Source organism: Sinocyclocheilus rhinocerous, unplaced genomic scaffold (assembly GCF_001515625.1).
Source record: "Sinocyclocheilus rhinocerous isolate Xijiao unplaced genomic scaffold, SAMN03320098_v1.1 scaffold1809, whole genome shotgun sequence".
In the NCBI taxonomy this organism is placed as follows: Eukaryota; Metazoa; Chordata; class Actinopteri; order Cypriniformes; family Cyprinidae; genus Sinocyclocheilus; species Sinocyclocheilus rhinocerous.
Window position 1 is genome coordinate 1 of NW_015663347.1, and position 12,351 is coordinate 12,351.

Genomic DNA, 12,351 nt, shown 5'->3' on the forward strand with positions numbered 1-12,351 from the left:
CATCCGACGTGACGTCGAGAGTGACCGACTGAAAGGGAACTTGTTTTACATCTAAAAAAAGAATAAAGAAAAAAATATTTTATTTAACAGAAATTTTTAGGACCATTATGGTTTCTAATTGGAATATGTATTTTAAGAGATTATCTGCCTCTAATATAAGAATTTTAATAAATTATTACAACTGTTTTTGGCTGTCAAAAACCTTTCCATGTTCTACTCTAAAAAAAAAAAAATAGTTTAAAAGAAATAAAGCCCATTTTTACAACCATTAAGATCATTATTTTAAAGGTGCCAGAATGAAAAATCACTTTTATAAGGTGTTTGAACACAGTTGTGTGGCCGCAGCGGTGTGTGAAAACAACCAGCCTATAATGGTAAAAATCCACCCACAATTTTTTTTTATAATCCCAAGAAATCATAAACAGTCTTCCCAAACGAGCAGTTCCAGATTTCTCCATATTATGACGGTGGTTAAATTTCATTTTCAAAGGAAATGTCCCAGAAAAAAAAAAAACGGAAAAGTCCTATATGTTTGTGCTAATCATTTTACTCCGGACTGCCTCACAAAAAAGGGTCAGTTCAATGCTGGAGTTGTGCAAAGGTTGCTTCTGAAAGAGGGATCAATAGCAACGCTTCATGCGCGAACGTCCAGACTCCAGACAAAGTAAGTATCACGTGTCATATTTTGTTTTCCAAAAGAGCTTCTTGGCTCTCTGTAAGGCTAATGTTGCTAAAGCTACCATTGTCTCTGCCTGTTTTCACTGATGCTGCCTTCACGTGCTCCCAGAATGATCGTAAATAGGAATGTGGTCGTTAAAAATTGCATTTGGAAGCAATGTGAAGTCGGTAAAACATGGTCACCACCAGTGAAACCGTAACACCGGTATGCCGGAGCATGAGATCTTGAAGCTCCACCCTCTTCTGAAAAGGGAGGTGGGAGCACCAGATCATTTGCATTTAAAGGGACAAACACAAAAACGGCTCGTTTTGGTTCATACCCTAAAAGTGGCAATTTCAACAAGCTATAAACAATTATTTGTGGGGTATTTTGAGCTAAAACTTCACATACACACTCTGGGGACATCAGAGACTTATTTTACATCTTGTAAAAAGGGGCATAATAGGTCACCTTTAAATTGTAGCATTATTCTCATTGCAATAATGTGAAAACAGTGATTACTGTAATACTGTTAAATTAGAAAGAATCTGAAAAGTAAAATGTATTAGGGTAATATTTTTTATATTTTTATGTTATAAAAAAGTAGGCTTTATATAATATATTTTTATTATTATTACTTATTTAATATTTCTTTTTTAATTTTCTGTTTTTGTTAAAATTACTTAAACATGTTTTTTTTTTTGTGAGACCAAATAACTAGTAAAATTGTCAAATGTAAAGTATGGTATCTCCAGAAAACATTCAGGTCACTGTCAAACATCTGGTCTGCTGAAACTCTATCAATACCTTCGGTCAACAAAGAAGCTTGGACACTTTAAACCGCACACAGCCATCTGGCCTGGCCACTGACAGACCGCCATGTAGCCACTTTAGATGGCAGGATTATTGGGCTGTGACCGCCACGGCAGGATGCTCAGGGGACTGGGGGGTCTGTGTCCCGCCGCACAGGGAACCTGATCGGTGGGGGGATGACTGCAAAGAGCTCCGGCCTGCAGCAGCAGAATGGGCGCCTGGGGAGCAACCGCTCACAATAGGGCCTCTCAGCACCCAGACAGCAACAAACACAGGATGAGGAGGACAGAGAGGGGGAGCAGGATTGAGGAAAAGGACCATTGTCACCGCACAGATGTCCGGGTTGAAGGTATGGAGTCTGTAAAGAGGCCCAGAGAGCGCACCTGTAGGTCATCACACAGGTTAGAAGAGTGAAAAACTTATAGAATTAAAAAGAGGCAGAGGTTTCTCATGGGATCTGTCTATTTGTGAGGACAGCAGACATTTACTGAGGCCTGAAAGAAAGCACATTCTGTCCATTTGTGTGTTTGGAAGTCATACTTACCAATGAGACTCTGTACAGGTGTGTTGACTGAAGACACAAAGGAAACATTTGGCATTTTGGTATAAAAACACTCTACTTTTCTAAAAAAGTTTTTAGAAATTTCTGTGATCAAGGAGCTTTCCAGAGTTGGGAAAGCTACTTAGAAACTATATAAAGGAGTTTCTTCTGAAATTCCTTAGGAGAAATAAAAATACCAGAAAACAAATAAAAACACAGTATAAGTATATAGATATAAACAAATGTGAATAGAAATGGACGATAAATTATTTTAAAAAATATATATTAAAAACACCCTAAGTATGCTTTGAAACGATATGTACTGCGAAAAGAGCTATACAAATACACATGACTTGACTGTACTCATTTATATAAAAGGAATTAAATGCATAAACACTTTGCAAGTGACACTGTTATAAAAAAAAATAAAATAAATACATTTCAAATAAATGCTCTTTTGCACTTTCTATTCACCAAAGTATTATGGTTTCCACAAAGTATTAAAATTTTTTTCAACATTGATAATAATAAGAAATGTTTCTTAAGCAGCAAATCAGCATATTAGATTGATTTCTGAAGGATCATGTGACACTGATCACATCACAGCTTTGAATCAAGGAATAAATTCCATTTTAAAATATATTAAAATAGAAAACATTTTTTTTGTTTGTTTGTTTAAAGTCTTTTTATTAATATTTTACATAATATAACAACATTTTCAAAAGAAAAATTATAAAAAAAGATGTCTTGCTCCAACAGAGACCCCCCCCCCCTTGCACCACTGTACCCTATTGTTATTTATAAACATATATATACACATAGATACATATACACGCGTTCATTCATATATTATACATATATGTACATTGAACCAGAATAGATTTTAAAAAATAAAAAAGGGAGGGAATGAGAAGAGAAAAAATGACATCAAAATTCAGCAGAAAATATTAAATTTGGATCCATTTGCTCTATGTATGTCAGCACTGGCTGCCAAATAGAGAAAAAAGTTTGACTGCAGCCTTTAATGGAGTATCGAATCTTCTCTAATGCAAGGTGGTACATAAGATCCCTAATCCATTGACTAAAAGTAGGTGGAGATTTGTCCTTCCACTTACGCAATATAAGACGTCTGGCTATTAAAGTTGAAAAAGAAATCATGTTTTTTGTATTATTATCTAAACAAAGTTCTGTAGTTAAACCAAATATTGCAAGAATAGGAGAAGGATCAATAGATAAATACAGGACTTCTGAAAGAAAATTAAATATTAATTGCCAAAAATTAACAAGCTTAGAACATGACCAAAACATGTGCGTATGATTAGCTATCTCAACTCTACACCTGTCACACAAAGAATTTATATTTGGTGAAAATTTTGCTAGTTTTGCTTTTGTCCAGTGTAGGCGGTGAACCACTTTAAACTGAATAATTGTATGTCGTAGACAAATTGAAGTTGAATGAATCTTATTTATAATATCCTGCCATGTTTCCTCTGGGAAAAGCAAATCAAGTTCACTTTCCCATTGTTGCTTTGATTTAGTTAAGGATGTTAAATTTTGTGAAGAAATCAGAGAATATATCAAACCTATATTATTTTTGGAGAGTGGGTTGATTTTTAGAATTGTATCAAGTAGTGATTCTGTAGGTAGAACTGGAAAATCCAGAGTGTGTGTTAGAATAAAGCTGCGAATCTGTAAATATCTAAAGAAATGTGTTTGTGGAATATTATATTTTGCTCTTATTTGAGAAAATGACATAAAGCTACAATCACTATATAGATCCTTCAGTGTGACAAGTCCTTTCTCTACCCAGCAATTAAAAGCAGCATCTATAATCGAAGGAGGAAACATATGATTTCTCATGATAGGAGCTTGCATTGAGAGATCAGTAAGCGAAAAGGCTCGTCTAAACTGATTCCATATTTTAAGAGATGCTCTAACAATTGGATTTAGAGAATATCTAGACACTGGGTCAGAAAGAGGAATCTTTGTACAAAGTAAAGCAGATAATGCAGATTTACAAGAAGCTTTTTCAAACAACAGCCATGCTGGACTGTCAGAAGAGTTAACCCAGTACAACATAAATTTAATATTAGAAGCCCAATAGTATTGTTGAAAATTCGAGAGAGACAGTCCAACACAAGAACAATGTCTTTGCAGTATATTTTTACGCATCCGAGGTGTTTAAGGTGTCTATGTTCATAAAAAAAGATTTTGTTAAAAAAATAGGGAGACTTTGGAACAAAAACAAAAACCTAGGCAGCATATTCATTTTGACGGTGTTAATTCTACCTCCTAAAGATAATAAGAGCAGGTTCCAACGGTCAAGATCCTGTTTTAAATTGTTTATAAGTGGGCAGAAATTAGCTTTATAAAGTTTATGATATTGACTAACCCAACCGTTGGGTTAAATTTTAACATTACATTTTTAACCCAACAGTTGGGTTAGTCCATATTTGACCCAAAGTTGGGTTGAAACAACCCAGCATTTTTTAAAGTGTAAGTATTTACATTTTTTAGTACTTATTTTTAAATGGAAAATAATTAGATAGTATTGAATGTGATGTAAAATGTATGGGCATGAGCTCACTTTCCTGCATATTAATTTTATATCCAGAAATGTTGCCAAAGTCGCTTAACAGTTCAATCAGAGCTGGTAAGCTTGTAAGTGGATGAGACAAGTACACAAGCATATCGTCAGCATAGAGAGAAACTTTATGTTCAATATCTTCTCCATGTATTCCTTTAATGGTACTCCTCTCGCGTAAAGCCACGGCTAGCGGTTCAATTACCAACGCAAACAAAAGAGGAGACAAAGGACAACCCTGTCTTGTACCACGTTGTAGAGAAAAAAAGGAGATAAGTTATTATTTGTACGTACTGCTGCTACTGGTGAAGTATAAAGAACTTTAATCCAATGTCTAAATTTTGAACCAAACCCAAATTTTCCCAGAACATAAAAAAGAAAGTCCCACTCCACCCTGTCAAATGCTTTCTCAGCATCGAGTGATAGTAATACCTCCGAAACACTAGATGGAGTGGTATCGTAAAGAATATTTAAGAGCCGACGTATATTAAAAAACAATTGTCGATTTTTTATAAATCCAGTTTGGTAGTTGGATATTATAGAAGGCAGAACATTCTCTAACCTTCGAGCTAACATTTTAGTCAGAATTTTACTGTCCACATTGAGGAGGGAGATAGGGCGATAAGAGCCACAGTCAAGAGGATCTTTCTTTTTCTTGAAAATAAGTGATATGACTGCTTGTTGCATAGTAGGAGGCAGAGTACCAGAGGAAAAAGATTCCTCAAATACGTTTGATAATAGTGGAGATAATTCATTCTTAAATTTTTTATAGAACTCGCTCGGAAACCCATCAGGACCAGGTGACTTTGCATTTTGCATTGACATTATTGAGACATTTATTTCTTCAACTGAAAAAGGGGTTTCAAGTTCAGCTGCAGTCTCACTTCTTTGTCTTGAAAATAAGTGATATGACTGCTTGTTGCATAGTAGGAGGCAGAGTACCAGAGGAAAAAGATTCCTCAAATACGTTTGATAATAGTGGAGATAATTCATTCTTAAATATTTTATAGAACTCGCTCGGAAACCCTTCAGGACCAGGTGACTGCATTTTGCATTGACATTATTGAGGCATTTATTTCTTCAACTGAAAAAAGGGTTTCAAGTTCAGCTGCAGTCTCACTATCAATTGAAGGTATAGTAATTTTATCAAAAAATTATGAGAACAAATTCTCATCTTTATGAGATTCAGAAGTATATAGTTCTGAGTAGAACTAACTAAAACAATGGTTGATCTGTAAATGTTCCGTACATTTATTGCCTAATTTATCTTTTATTTGAGTTATAGTGCGATCTGCTGTCTTTTGCCTCAGTTGGTGAGCTAAAACTCTGCCAGTTTTCTCACCGTATTCATATGTTCTATAACGTGTTTTGTTCATCAAGTTCTCAATACGTTTAGTACTTAAAAGGTTGTATTCTGTTTGAAGTGATAATCTTTGTTTGTTTAGAGCAGGTGATGGTGTAAGGGCCAGGGTAGCATCTAATTTTAGTATAGTGTTTGTTAATTCCTCAAGTCTGGCTGTTTGTATTTTTCTAATGTGGGAACTATAAGATATTATTTCTCCTCTTAAGTATGCTTTCATTGCTTCCCATATAACTGAGAAAGGCATTTCCGGTGTTTGATTATGTTCGAGAAATATTTGGGACAATATCTGTCGTATGTAACTGGTATACACATAGTCATTAATAAAGGGGCATGGTCTGAAATAACAATAGCACAATACTCACAATAGCTAATCAAAGGGAGAAGATTCTTATCTAGGAAAAAATAGTCTATACGCGAATATGTCTGATGAACAGGTGAGAAGAAAGAATAACTTTTAGATCCAGGATTACGAAATCGCCAGACATCAGATATCCCATATGTGTCTAGAAATAATTTAATGGCATCAGCTGACTTGGAGGGATTGGCAGTTTTGACAGAACTACGATCTAAATAAGAAGACATTACACAGTTCATATCTCCTCCTAATATCAAATAATGTGTGTCCAGATTTGGTAATCTGGAGAAGATATTTGTGAAAAAAAGACTATCATCATAGTTTGGTGCAAAATACACGTTTGCTAGAATTACTGATATATTACAGAGTTTACTAACTACAATGACAAAACGACCTGCAGGGTCTGCTTCAACCATTGAGGTCTCAAATGGGATGTTTTTTTCAATAAGAATTGCTGTGCCTCTAGATTTAGAATTAAAATTAGAGTGATATAACTGACCTACCCAATCACACTTTAATCTAGAATGATCTGTTTTACATAGATGAGTTTCCTGAAGAAAGGCAATCCCCACCTTAAGTTGTTTTAAATGTAAAAGTACATTTTAAAACAAAGTCATCTACTCACCAATTGTGAAAGACAGAATAAAATAATAATAATTAAATAAATAAATAAATAAAAATTCTGTCCTACGTAACACACCTTAAGTGTGTATAATCTGTCCTATATGCAGCATTGCCTGTCAAACGTCAAGTATGCGTATTCTGTCCTCAACAACTTTAGTGTCTGCTATTCAGCCTTATCCGGGACGATGTTTCTCTTCACAAACGCCATGGCTTCCACCGGGTCGCAAAATTCCTTCTCGTTGCCATTGTAAGTGATCCTAAGTTTCGCTGGATGGAAGATACCGTAGCGCACTCCGTCTCGACCTCGAAGCAACTTCTTAACATCATTAAACGCGGATCGTGCACGAGGATTCAGAAGTATATAGTTCTGAGTAGAACTCATAAAAACAATGGTTGATCTGTAAATGTTCCGTACATTTATTGCCTAATTTATCTTTTATTTGAGTTATAGTGCGATCTGCTGTCTTTTGCCTCAGTTAGTGAGCTAAAACTCTGCCAGTTTTCTCACCGTATTCATATGTTCTAAAACGTGTTTTGTTCATCAAGTTCTCAATGCGTTTAGTACTTAAAAGGTTGTATTCTGTTTGAAGTGATAATCTTTGTTTGTTTAGAGCCGGTGATGGTGTAAGGGCCAGGGTAGCATCTAATTTTAGTATAGTGTTTGTTAATTCCTCAAGTCTGGCTGTTTGTATTTTTCTAATGTGGGAACTATAAGATATTATTTCTCCTCTTAAGTATGCTTTCATTGCTTCCCATATAACTGAGAAAGGCATTTCCGGTGTTTGATTATGTTCGAGAAATATTTGGGACAATATCTGTCGTATGTAACTGGTATACACATAGTCATTAATAAAGGGGCATGGTCTGAAATAACAATAGCACAATACTCACAATAGCTAATCAAAGGGAGAAGATTCTTATCTAGGAAAAAATAGTCTATACGCGAATATGTCTGATGAACAGGTGAGAAAAAAGAATAACTTTTACATCCAGGATTACGAAATCGCCAGACATCAGATATCCCATACTCGACCTCGAAGCAACTTCTTAACATCATTAAACGCGGATCGTGCACGAGCCACGCTGGGAGGATAGTCTGGAAATATGAGAATTGTGGATCTTTTGAATTGAAGGGGTCCGGCCTAACTAGCTCTGCGGAGAATCTCGACACAGTCCTTGTAATAATGCAATTTGGCCACAATTACCCGAGGTTTAGCACCAGGCTGCCTTGGCTGGAGGCCGCGATGTGATCTATCCACGAGCACTTCCCTATCCATACCTAGGACTTCTTTTAGCAGCTTTGAGACCGAGTCTGGAGAGCTCGAACCTGGACCCTCTGCCACGTTCAGTATACGGATGTTTGACCTCCTCATCCTCCCCTCCATATCAATGCATTTCTCCTGCAAAGACGCAACAGCCGTTTCGAGTTTGCTCACAGATCCTTGTAATGATGTCACATCGTCCGAACACGCTGATAGTCCGTGTTCCATATCGGTTACTGTCTTTTTCATAGATTCCAGATCCGAGCGTAACAGTGCGATGTTACCAACGACCTCCGTTTTGACGGCGTGCAATTCTGACCTCATGTTTTTAAATTCGTCCACGAGAACAGTCTTCAATTCAGCCCTGAGCAGCGTGGGGATATCATTTCTCAACAGCGACAGGATCTCTGCTTTCGTATCCGCCATTTCAGTTTGTTTCTCCGGCGATTTCTGTTCGCTGCACGAAGCGCCAGGCCTACTCGCAATACTCTTCCCTGTGTAGGTGTACTGTCGCAGACTTTTAGCCATTTACGTACCGCAGTAAAGAAAAAAAAGTTGAGATTCCAAAACAGAACGTTTTAGTGCCAATTTTAAAACGTAAAACGCCCAAAATTATAATTAACTTAATAACATTTAGCGGAGCTCACCCAAAACACAACCTACTCCATGCCTGCTCACTAGCACCCCTCAGAAAACATTTATTTTAATAATATTTTACAATATTCATTTTTATTTTATTTTTGATCAAGTACATGAGGCTTTGGTGAGCATAAAAAGCATAAAAAACAGTAGTTTAACAGTAGTTTGAACAGCAGTTTAAGTTGGATAAAAGTATTTGCCAAATGCATAAATATAATGATAAACTGCAGTATCTAGCATGAAATGTAGTTAAACTTTTTAAAGCATTTTAGTACACCCGAAGTTTTCTTCCAGTAACATTGCGCTGATGCATATGACCCAAGCATGTTAATACCATCTTAATAAAAAAAAATTCTACAATATTGTTTGTTGAAGCAGTCAAGTCCTTCTAAATGAAAGAGATCAGGCCGCGTCAGGCCTCGCTAAACTGAATCTTTATCTGATGCTACAATCTGTTCTCTGAACATCTGGCTACAACACACACAGAGGAAACTAAATCAATATACAGTCATAGTCCTCTGCCCACCCCCTCAGCTCCATCACGGCCAGCGTTAATCCATGCTAAGCACAGAGTGATCTTCCTGCTCTGGTCTCCACACACGGCTGGTGCCAGAGCTAAGCTCAGTTTACTGCTTGCTCACTCGCTCTCTAAGTGCATGTGATGAGGGCTCCCTGCTGCGGGGCTCCGCTGCCACATCGGAAGGCGCCACAGACTGCAGAGTCCAAGATGCACAGACAGCGCTTATGACACACGTGTACGCTAATATAAACACATGCAAAGACAGATGATAAGAATCCACACATGCACCATTATGTCCACAAACATACACTCCAGTTTAGGCCAGGGGTTCCCAAACTTTTTTTGTCAGCCAAATCCCTTAGACAGAAAATATTTACTTGAAGTACCCCCTGTGAATTTAAGTTAAAATTTAAATTATTTAACAACACATTTGCATGTTCATGGTTCTCTGACGTTGGTTAATGGTCACATGGCATACAAATAATTATATATATATATATATATATAATTACTATATATAAAAGGATAGTTGTAAATTATGTTGTGCTTTCAGTTTAATACCAATACATTTTGCAGTCCCATTTTAATATTGCATTAGATTTTATTCATTATTAGCTTTTTATAAACTCAACTCCCCCCCCACCCCCTGTCAGTTACTTTGATGGATGCATGAGGTGGCATGCATCGGTGCAATGGACGTAGATAGATGTGACACAGCTGGGGAAGGGAAGGGTGATGACGTGCTTTAGAATAGGAGGATTAGTGGCTCTATTAGACTCTGTATGGGGCTCAATTACAGCGTCCCCTGCATCCAGTACCCAGAGGGGTGAAATTACATGCTCTGACAGGGTACAGTGTCTCAGTGCTGGGGGTGAGCTGTGATGGATAACCACTGACCCAGACAGGGGTCACGTCTGTCAGATGAAATCCTCGGTAGCACTGGGTTCAATACGTGTTACAATACATATCATCACTGCATGTGTTTAACCTCCATTATATAGACAGACAACAGAGCATGTTTACATGCACATCATTTTCTGATTAAGGTCCATTTTCTGGTTAAGTCTTCATTCTGAAACATGCTCTACACAGCTACTCCTGAATACGTATTCAGCATATTCTGAACAAACTAAGACTTGCATATTTAATTCCCACTATACTGTAGTGACTCAAAATTATAATTAACACATGAATATGCCAGCCGTCTTATTCAGATTTTTGGAAACCAAATATTGATTTAATCAGGTTATAACAATCAACGCATTTTCACGATGCATTCATAATCAGAATATGACCTTGTAAATGCCGTCATTGATGATAACAGTCTTTTATTGAGCAGAATTTTATGTAAACTGTTTATCCCGACTGCCCTGATCTGATTAAGCCAATATGAAGAATAATGTTGTGCAATGTATGCCTTATTCATAATATATATGGTCAATTGGTTAATTGCGCTCCAGTTTGCTGTTGTCAAAGACATAAATGAAAATTAATGAGCTGACTAAAATATTGTGCAGAATTACTAAAAATAAATTAAAATAAATAGCTATAAACAGCATACCCTTGACAGTAAAAGATTACTGTTATGTATTGTACAATATGTTATGTTTGTATTTTTTGTTATTATTATTTATGTAGGTGGTGTTGCAAGAAGGGAACTTTTCCCAATTTGAAAAGTGAATTACATCATCTGCGATTCCTAATAAAAACCTAGATGGCAGATATGGTATCTCTGTTTCCATTACTCGTATTACTCATAATCTCTCATGCCTTTTCATCTAGTGATTAGTTAGTTAGTTAGTTATGTAGCAATTTATGCTTGGTATATGGGTTGCTACCTGTTCATTGCTGTGTAATATGTTTTTGAATGAGAGAATATGTGTTTGTAATTTCTTGTAGTGGATTGTGTTGGTTAATTACTTGTGTTGATTGTTTATTATTTTTTTGGTCACACTTTACTTTGGGCAACAATTATCACTATTAACTATGACCTTTGCTTCGATAATCTCCTAATTTGCTTCTTATTAATAGTTAAATTTAAGTTAAGTTTAGGTATGGGGTAGGATTAAGGGATCTAAAATGTGGTAAGCAAGGTATTAATATGTGCTTTATAAATGCTAATAAACAGCCGTTATGCTAGGAATATGCATGCTGATAAGCTAATAAATAAGTTAATAGTGGGAATTGGTCCCTAAACTGATGTGTTACCTATTTTTCTAGTATAAAGTTATGGAACTTTTTTCAATATATTTAAAATGTCCATGTTTTTATGTATGTTTTGGTCTTAATATGCTGACTACCAAAACTACTAAATTACACAGAATAAAGATGAAACCAGCATGTGCATGAGCACTAATCTGAATATTTGGACGGCTGGGTTATGAAAACCATGTCATTGTATTGACAGATACATTATTGGAAAATCAGCTAATTCCGTTTCATTTACAAAACTTTACAGGGCCAAAAGTGGCCATAGCTGAAGAAATATCTATGAATATAAAAGTGATTCTTCATGATTCACTGTAAAGATCTCCCGCTGGCTCACATCATTACACTCTGACTACAGTAAGTGGTCTGATCTGACAGGACTCATCTTGAAGTCTCCTCTGAGCTGGATAAGTGGAAACACACTCAAAGTTCAGTCAACATGAACGCACACTCCATGTGCCTGTGAATAAAACCACAAAATACTGCTAGTGTGATTCAAAGATGAGCACTGGGGAAAGGCTTTTGTGTGTATTCATGAGTGATAGGGTGTGTTTGGCTTGGGAATTGTATGAGCGGAGCATTTGATTAAAGGGGTCATATGATGCTGCTAAAAAGAACATTATTTTGTGTATTCGGTGTAATGAAATGTGTTTATGCGGTTTAAGGTTCAAAAGACACATTATTTTCCACATACTGTACATTATTGTTACTACTCTATGCCCCGTCTTTCTGAAACGCGTTGATTTTTACAAAGCTCATCGGTCTGAAAAAAGCGAGGTGTGCT

The 12,351-nt window shown here is 36.3% G+C and overlaps 1 long non-coding RNA gene across 1 annotated transcript in view; it reads right to left on the reverse strand.

The window, feature by feature from the left end:
- Window positions 1–2,788: 2,788 nt before the first annotated feature.
- Window positions 2,789–12,351, reverse strand: part of LOC107728795 (uncharacterized) — a 13,568-nt gene continuing 4,005 nt past the window's right edge. Inside the window, exons 2-3 of the long non-coding RNA XR_001638513.1 lie at window positions 10,250–10,251; window positions 2,789–2,800 (exon numbers count right to left, since the gene is read on the reverse strand). This is a non-coding gene — a long non-coding RNA (uncharacterized LOC107728795). The remainder of the gene's footprint in view (window positions 2,801–10,249; window positions 10,252–12,351) is intronic.